General features: G+C 31.1%; 1 long non-coding RNA gene and 1 pseudogene across 2 annotated transcripts; one reads left to right on the top strand and one right to left on the bottom strand.

Annotated features, from left to right (window-relative positions):
- Positions 1 to 463: 463 nt before the first annotated feature.
- On the bottom strand, positions 464 to 1,248 carry LOC145069423 (dirigent protein 21 pseudogene; annotated as a pseudogene).
- A 4,893-nt stretch (positions 1,249 to 6,141) lies between these two features.
- LOC145092265 (uncharacterized) lies at positions 6,142 to 9,358 on the top strand. 2 transcript variants are annotated; one of them, XR_013702470.1, is made up of 4 exons: positions 6,142 to 7,062; positions 8,339 to 8,439; positions 8,594 to 8,648; positions 9,185 to 9,358. It is a non-coding gene; the product is annotated as an uncharacterized LOC145092265 (long non-coding RNA). The 2 variants fall into 2 exon arrangements; XR_013702469.1 differs by lacking the exon at positions 6,142 to 7,062 and adding an exon at positions 8,085 to 8,182.
- The last annotated feature ends 226 nt before the right edge of the window (positions 9,359 to 9,584 follow it).

The following is a 9,584-nucleotide window of genomic DNA, read 5'->3' as shown; positions in this document are numbered from 1 at the left end:
ACTGCATTTACCGATAGAAATTAGTCACAAATCAAATCCGTAGGAAGTATCTCAAAAGTTATCAAAATAAATATGTTTGCAATTTGCAACTAACAAATTCCATTGAAATCCATCGCAAACAATCCCGTCAGAAATCAAAAACCAAATACATAGAAAATCTGTAGGAATATCACAAAATCTGTAACAAAAGAGTTCCGTTGGAAATCTATTAAAAAAAATTCACAAAAACTAATCCGTTACAAATTCTCAGTACACTTTGTCGGTTAAATTCCGTCCTAAATCCAGTGCACAGTTTCATCCATATGTTCTTTCTCACATAATACTTTTTGACGGAATTCGGTCGAAGAGATTCCAGTGTCAAAACAACACAAACTTGATAAATCTCAATTCTTGATAGCTTAATAAATAATACATTATATAACAGAAACTATTTACATTTGTTTTTACTTTTTATAAATCATGTTAATTCTTAAGTTTTACTTCATTAAGTTATCAAAAAAATACGTACATACAATATGAATATATAGCAAGAAGCTTAGTCTCTCTTAATTGCAAAGTGTAAACGTAAAATACAATCATATAAGTAATAAATAGAAGTTAATTTCGGGAATCCTTTTAGTGCACTCGACAATAACATAGATGATCAATAGTGTTGGACATAAACATCATACTCAACAACCGTATCACCATTAGTGATATTGAAAAAATGAGTCTTTGCAAGAACATACCCACATGCAAATCGGAAAATTCCACTGCCTCCAACAATCGGCATCTCTCTCACAGTTGTGAACACCTCATTCCTCCCTAATATACTCAAAGTGCTACCATTATACTTTCCTTCCGAAAAAACATAATTCATAACCATTAACAAGGCGCTTTCTCTCAAGTCAGCAGATGCATAGAACCCCTGAGCTCTTCCCACCATCTTGGATGTTCGTTCTGGACTCACTGTCAAAGGGTTGTCCATCATTGCCATGAAACCAAACCCGGTGGAGGAGGTGTTGGTTATGGCGGACTGGGCTACCCTGAATGCGGTGGCTTGATCACCACTTACTATGTCATGGAAGTAAAAGTGGAGGTGGCTTAGTTTTTGTTTCTTGAAACCAAGTGTTTTTGATGACAAGTTTCTTGAAAATTTTTGGGATTCTCCATGTAGGAGAAATAAGAATAGGAAAAGGGTGAGAATGGTATACTTTTGCTTGTGAAGACTTTGGGCCATTGTTATGTGGGGAGGGAGATGTGAAGAGAGTTGTGACAACTGATAACGTTTCTTTTATAAAGCACGATGGGGAAACTTATATTTTATTGGTAATTGGTGTATTTAAAATCTGTTGACATATTCTACTCGGACCAAGTGTTATAAATCACTAAAGCAATGCAAGTTAACGTTTGTTTCTTAGTTTAAAGCAAGTGAATGCTTATGAATGTAATATGATGAATTATTTAGTATATTATTAGATGTAAAAAATGAGACGGTTGATTTCCTCAAATAGTTTTCTAAAAATATTCACATATGCTGACAAGATAAATAAAACTTGATATAAATTGTTTAACAGGTAATCAATCCCGAAAAAGACAAGATATTTGACTTTGAGAAATTCTTAAATTAAATTTCTACTAGAGATAAAATACAAATATTTGACCTTGCAACTAAATTATAATATATATATATATATATATATATATATATATATATATATATATATATATATATATATATATATATATATATATATATATATTACCTGCTACACTATTAATATGACGTGTTATGCATACGAACATCTTTTAATTGTATTATATATATGAATGTAACAAATGAAGGAAACTTTGTGAATAATCACTTAATATTGGACACCAAGTGTAATAAGTAATAATAGAAAGATTAGGTCAATGGTGTAAATTGATGAATAAACATTTCATATATATATATATATATATATATATATATATATATATATATATATATATATATATATATATATATATATATAGAGAGAGAGAGAGAGAGAGAGAGAGAGAGAGAGCTAGGTTCAAATGTTTCTAACAAATATTGTGTTTCTAAATACACAATCACAATTTAACGAATAATTAAATAATTTATTAAATGAATAAGGGTATTTTCAGGTTTTTGACACATTCAATTAATGAGATCATTTAATTAAATCCCTTCAATTAAGGAAACAAAATAATTAGGTTTGACCTCTCTCTCTTTTATCTCAAGCAAGTTGGTTGTTTCACAAGTGGCATAACACGACTTCACCACCCGTGCAAGAACTAGACGACTCCACCATCGTCGCCGCCGTCCTTCCCTTTGGCTACTGGGGCCACCATCGGCCAATGCACTTTGCTACATCAGGTACGGCTTAAGGTTTCTTCCGATCATTTAAGGTTTGAATTTTTTATTTCTGCAATTATTAGGTTATAGATATATGTTCCATGATAGCCATTCTTATACACTAATTGATAGACGATTTTGAGTTTTGATTTGGATTTGTATGCAATAAAATAACATTAATACAAAGGAGCACATGTAAATTCCAATTCAATTTCTTTCGGTTGGATTTTTTCCTTTGACGACGCTAATGCTCAATTGATATAAAAAGGATTTGTGTTGAATTTACAATTTATATTCCTTTGTGTATTAGTTTATGTCAAACCCAATATACATTGAATTACTTAGATTAGAACTGACACGAAGGTATTATAAATTATACTCTAATTGTTATCGATTGATTTTATATAATTGATTGGTTTTTATATTAATCCAAAATCACACAATAGTGTGTATTTCCTGATGTGGTTGATTTCATAACCGATTTGTACACCAATTGTTTGTTAAAATGTCTCAGTGAATACAATCGATGTATTCTGTCAGAATGTATTATATGTATTCTGTTATATTCTATGTATTCTATCAGAATATATTAAGTGATAGTTAATTGCAAGTAACATGTTTTTAATAATTATTAGTTTTTATTGTATTTGTGATAGGAATGGCTGGAAGAAGGCATTGAAGACCTTGATATTCTTTTAGAATATGTATAATTATATTAAAATGTGTAAAGATTTTAGTCTATAAGAATATGTACGAATTTGTATTTAAGTTCGGATGTATAATAATATATTAGAATGTTTGTTATTTTTCAACATCTGATTCAAAATTTTTGTTATGCTTCAATAATATTCTATTATAATAAAATTCTGAAAGAGCATCATTCTAAAAAAATAATATTCTATCAGAATAAAATTCAGAAAGAGCATCATTCTAACAAAAAATATTCTGACAGAATAAAATCGGTAAAAAATTAAAATTGAATTAATTAAAAAATTCAGATTTTGTTAAATTAGGAGAATTAATCATCCCTAAAAATCCGAAAATTTCCTTTTATAAATGTAGTTAATTGTCCAAAATACCCTTTTGCTTAAATTTGTGTGATTATATGCTACATGTTACCCCATTGTAATATCATACACTCTCAAATCATGTCCATTGATTAATTTCATCCATTGGTCCAGATCTGTGCATTCTGACACACAATACTTAGTAAAAACAAAATAACCTAAGTCTATATATATATATATATATATATATATATATATATATATATATAGGGCTAGGTTATTTTGTTTCTTACATTTATTGTGTGCTAGAATACACCAATAGGAATTTAGTAAATTAAAAAATTATTTAATTAAATAAATATAGATATTAAATGATTTCCATAATTATATGTATATTAAATGATATCCATATTATAATTTTCATTTTATGGAAACTAATTAAATTCTTCATTAATCTCAACAATAACATTCTTTTAGAATGAATTCGCATCTAGCTGTTTATATATGAGTTCGTATTTTGTTTCAGGACCCACTCGCTTAAAATACAATAAAGTTGCATTAAATATGAAGAACGAGAGTGTATTCTACTAGAATATACTCTCGTTCTGCTGGAATACACTCTCATTCTTCTACATATGAATTCATTCTGAAAGAATATTATTGTTGACATTAATGATGAATTTAATTAGTTTCCATAAAAATGAGTTATAAGTATGGATAACATTTAATATACATATAATTAATACTAAATTCCTATTGGTGCATTCTAGCACACAATAGATGTGAAAAACATTTGAACTTACCTCTCTCTCTCTCTCTCTCTCTTTCTCTCTCTCTCTCTCTATATATATATATATACATATATATATATATATATATATATATATATATATATATATATATATATATATATATAGAACATTAGACAATTAAAATATATTATATGATAGTAAGTTTGGATATCTAAACTTATATACCCTTAAGGGTATATTCACTTGTTCCATATATATATATATATATATATATATATATATATATATATATATATATATATATATATATATATATATATGTGTGTGTGTGTGTGTGTGTGTGTGTGTGTGTGAAATATAAAACACGTTGATAAGCAAAACGTTAAGAAAATTATAGATCAACTTCATATTAACAATTTGAACTTGTAATCATAAAATGGTAAAGGAGAAAATGGTTATTTAGAAAATATAAATTTTATAACTATGTATTAAAATATAATCTAAAATAAAATCATTCGGTAATTATTAACAATAACATCTCTCAAATGAATTGAGGTTTACTCAGCTTTTGATGGTAATGTTAGGCTGTACATTATTTATTTATGTTTAGCCCAATGTTGTTCTGGGCCCATAGTACGCCACTATTCGATATTGAACTTCCTTTCTGTCGTTTCAAGAGATGCACTTCATCCCCCACTTTTCTCAATGCTAAATCAAAATGGATTGGTTCATGTGTCTCACTCCGACAACTCTTCTTCCCCCACTGTTCTCAATGCAAACCACAACAATCGGAGTCAAAATTCGAATTGTGGAAATTACAATCACAACACCGGTCAAAACAGTGGGAGAGGGCGGAAGGTGTGGCGGCAGAGGTGGTCGGTTTGGTCGTAGGGGCAGCGGCCGGCAGCAGCACAGCGGAGCTGCCTATCCTCGGGCGTCGGTTGGCGGCGGATGCGGAGGGTGAGTCTTCCAGTCGGATCCGTCTTTTCTAGGGGTGGCAAATCAGACAGTCGTTCCATATTTTTGCCTAACACGACACGACACGAAATCTTTTTCTCAACCCGAACATGACATGACACGATAAAAACATGACAAACCACTACAAGAAAAATGCTTAATAACTACGGAAAGTTGCTACGGAATCAAAATTTGTAACTATTATACTATGGAATATGCTAAAGAATGTTTTGTCGTAGCTATATTGCTACGGAAATGGTTATGGAATTGCATTCCATAGCTAAATCCTAAATAGCTACGGAAAGTTACTACGGAATGATAACCGTAGTTATTTAATTACGAAATATGCTATAGAATGGCTGGTCGTAGCTATTTTGCTACGAAAAGGGCTACAGGAATTCATTTCGTAGCTAAATCCTAAATAATTGTTACGAAATCAAAAGTCCGTAACTATTTTACTACTAAATATGCTACCGAATTGTTGGTTATAGCTAGTTCGCTATGACACTTGTTATAGAATTCATATATGTAGCTAGTAAGCTACATAACTAGCTACCAAATTAAAATTCGTAGGTAGTTGGCTACGAAATTGAAATTCGTAGCTACTTTTGCTACACAATAAAATTTCGTAGCTAATCTACAATAGAACTTTTTACGAAAATCTTAACCATAGTTACTTGTGTATACAACTTGTTTTTTGAATTTGTAAAATAGCAACGGAAACATATTCCGTACCTATTTGGCTACGAAATATTTCGTAGTCAAGTAGCTACGGAATATGATTCCATAGCAAAAAATAGAAAATTGTTTTTAATGGTAGTTAAAAAAAGAGAAAGTAATCATGATAGATTAAAGAGGATGGTCTCCACTTGCAAACTAGTAATATCACTTAAGAATATTGGGTATTTTAGTTGATAAATGTTTTCTAAATCGTACCACTTCCATTTAGGAACTGTGAGTTAGTGAATATATAAAAACATTTGAAGGGTAATTTAGTAAATTAAGTATTAAGGGGCTTAGAGTAAAGATGAGAATATAAAGGGCTTAAATTAAATAAATGGAATCAAGTTTGGTAATGCTCAGACTACTTTATCGTGTTCATAAAATTTATTCTCGAAGAGATTCTAGATCTAGGGCAGACAGAAGCAACGCCATTTCAGACCACACACGATGAAGAGCTAACTATTTCTGGAGCCTAACATGCATTGATTCTATGAGGTTTTTCCAGCAATAACACTCCGGCGTGGCTGAAGTAGCTTCAATAGAGAGAGAGAGAGAGAGAGAGAGAGAGAGAGAGAACTAGACATCCACTGCTCAGATTTCCGGCAAAGGTTTGGTGATTGAATGAAGTGCTCCGGTGAAGTGGTTACAAAGGATTTCAACTATTTGATTACAAACGTCGGAAGTTGAGTCGATGGTAGGGACGAGTCTAATCTCCAATGTATCTAATAACCGGAAAGCAATAACTTTGACGAAGAAACTAGGTGGATCAAGTTTAATCTAGAGTTGGATCAGTACATATGTGTAATTGTCATGTATACGAATTGATTAGTTGCGGTATTAGCTAAGTTAGTGTACATAGATCAAAGGTGAGGTTGGATCTGTGCTCGAAAACATTTTTCTGGCAGAGCATCTGCTTTCCGGAGAAGATCAGCTAACTCCGACGAGCGCATTATGCTCGGGCCAGTCGCGTGAGAGATACGATGTGATCTATATGATTTTTCTGCACCATTAACCCTACGTGCTTCTCTGGAGAGAAATCTATGGTGTTGGACGACAATGAGATCTATGGTGGAGTCTGGCGTGACCTATAGATTGTCTCTCATACAGGGAAAGTTCCATTCAACTTCTAAGTTGACTTCCACTGATGAGATTTCAGGAATAAATTAGAGGCCGCTAATAAGCATTCTGGCATGAACTACAAACATCCTCTACTGCACTTCGCCCCCAAATCCTGTAAATCCTCTTGTCTGCTCCGCCTATAGCCCCCTGCTCCGTTAATCGCTAGGTACGTTCCATCCATTTTTCTTTATTCTGGTCTTGAAAAATCTAAAACATTTTCAGCAAGAATGTTGAGTTCTAGAAGATTTGCTAATTACTTATTAAATTGAGTGTTTGTGATGTCTAATTTCAGTAAGTACTATTGTTACAGAGTAGTTTTGTCCATTTTAGCAATTTTCCAGTAATTGGTTTTATAAATTAGATCCTCTCGAACAATGTTTAGCTTTTGAGAACTATGAACTCCATAGTAGCTTCTCTAAATGTTGTGGTAGAGTTAATGAGTGTAAGGAAGAAAAAGTTCACGACACATTTCGTTTGATTATTGTAGTGTTAATTGGCTTAGTGCTCAGTATTAAAAGGACCATCGACATTACAAATCAAACCAAATAGATAAAACATAACTCAGAGAAAATATATAAGGTTCACAGAAATCCATATGCATTCATTGAATAGTTCAATTATCATATTTTTAACTAGCAACATGTTATTCGACTGAGATTATTGATTGCTTGCTTGGAGTTAAGAACTAAACATACCCTGATAAAAAACCACATGATGCAATCCTAATCAAGAAACCATAACCTAAATAGATTATACAATCTAAAACTTGAAACAGATGATATCCATCTAATGATCTAAATCAGAAGTCCAAAAAAATTTATTTTTTTTGTGTAATATACATTAAATCTAAGTTAGAAATTAAACAAATTCTTCCATTTCTTTAAGGCACATGTTATTATCTAATAATAGTTCTAGCATTATCATAAAAATCATGTCTTTTGGGCTCCAACTCCTAGATAGATAATCCACTACACCACCATTGTAATTGTTACTATATTCCACAAGATTTTCAATTCCTGATATGTCATCTCCTAAATTTCCTCATCCAAGATTCTTTTTGGCTGCACGTAGACTCACTTTTAAAGGCTAAAAGCACATAAAGGAACATCTAATCCTTGAGACATGGACTGATTGTAAGATTTATTTAAAAAATACTTTATTTAAGAAATTATAATATGATTATAATTTCTTTATGAATGATGCAAGTGGATTGCAGGAGTAATGATGGGGCATTGAGAGTTATTGATCTTTAATATGATATTACGTTGATTTCTAGTGGTTTCACTGTGAGTAATTACTGCGATTTACATTTTTATTTGCTTTGTTAAAAAGGTTGAATATAATTACAAAAATGGAAATATTTAAGTACTTTTTGTTTTGGTCATTATTAACATACAACGGATTGATTTTTAATTAAGTTTATTTTAAATTTGATTTTGCAGGTTCTGTGATTTTGGCTGAGATTATCAATTTCTGGATTGGAGTTACCTAGTTACGTGTTGACTTTAGCTCATTTTCTAGTAATTCGTTTGATATGAGTCAGGTATATAATTTTTTCGAATATTGTCGAAGTGTCTAGCATAACTCTAACCACTCTCATAAGAATCCAGAAGCTCTAATTCTGGTTCAGCTTCAATGGTTCAAATCTGGGTAATAACATTTTAATTCTATTTATCTACTTTGTATGTTGTATGTAGGTCGTGGCATTTAAGGCCAACTTTACTTCCATCTCACTCTCGAACCAGCCGTAAGGTTATATATTTCATCTTCTGTCAAATTTTTGTTGTTGGGTTTTTTTAGCAACACACTTTGGCCACTCTCTAATTTCTATTTGATTAAAAAATCAATATAATAGAAAATACTTAACTTATATACTTCTCAACTTCAGTTTTACCTTTAGCCAACACCTCTAGTACTTTGTAGATCTTTATGCTAACCAAAAATATTGTCCACAACTTTAGATGAGACATACTTCAACTTCAGCAACATTAGTTTAGATATTTAACTAGTCACTTTCAACTTCCCGGGTTCATAATCCACCACCATCACCTACCCCAAAACCAGTCAAATGTAATTTGTATTTTGTAACTTAAAACCTATAAAATGATGATGTGGCACCGCCACACCGGTTGCTGCCATGTCATCGTCAATGTGAAAATAGTTGCCTATATCAGTAAGAAATGATAGCTTGTTGCTATTATGGGTAAAAATATTAGTACATTGTCTTGATTGGTATAAATACATAAGTACATTGGTATTTCTTGTAATTTGACATCCATTTATTTCAGGAAAGATGTCACAGTTCATTTTAAGAGGAGCATATGGTGATAATCAAAGGAAAAGAAAGGTGCTCAAACATTGCAATGAAAGCAAAATACAAATATGGTGATAGAATATTATGTATCGAATAATGTTTTTCGTTAAATTTGTAGCGACTTTTGATTTTGAAATATGTATCTTTTGATGTGTTGGATATGTCTTTTCGTTTCTATAGAAATACTTTTTTATTTTTGGTTTTATATTAATTGTATTTTTGTAAATTGATATAATAAGTCAAATTAAATAACCGAATTTTATAGAAAAAATGGTATAGAACGATTGTTATGAAATTGACTACAAAAAGTTGTGACGAAATTTGCTACGGAACGAATGACTATGGAATTTGTTACGGAACGAATGGCTACAAAA

This window comes from Lactuca serriola, chromosome 1, assembly GCF_051521515.1.
Source record: "Lactuca serriola cultivar US96UC23 chromosome 1, Lser_US96UC23_V15, whole genome shotgun sequence".
Lineage (NCBI taxonomy): Eukaryota > Viridiplantae > Streptophyta > Magnoliopsida > Asterales > Asteraceae > Lactuca > Lactuca serriola.
The sequence above is the reverse complement of the archived record's forward strand: the minus strand, read 5'-3'. Positions and strand labels throughout refer to the sequence as shown.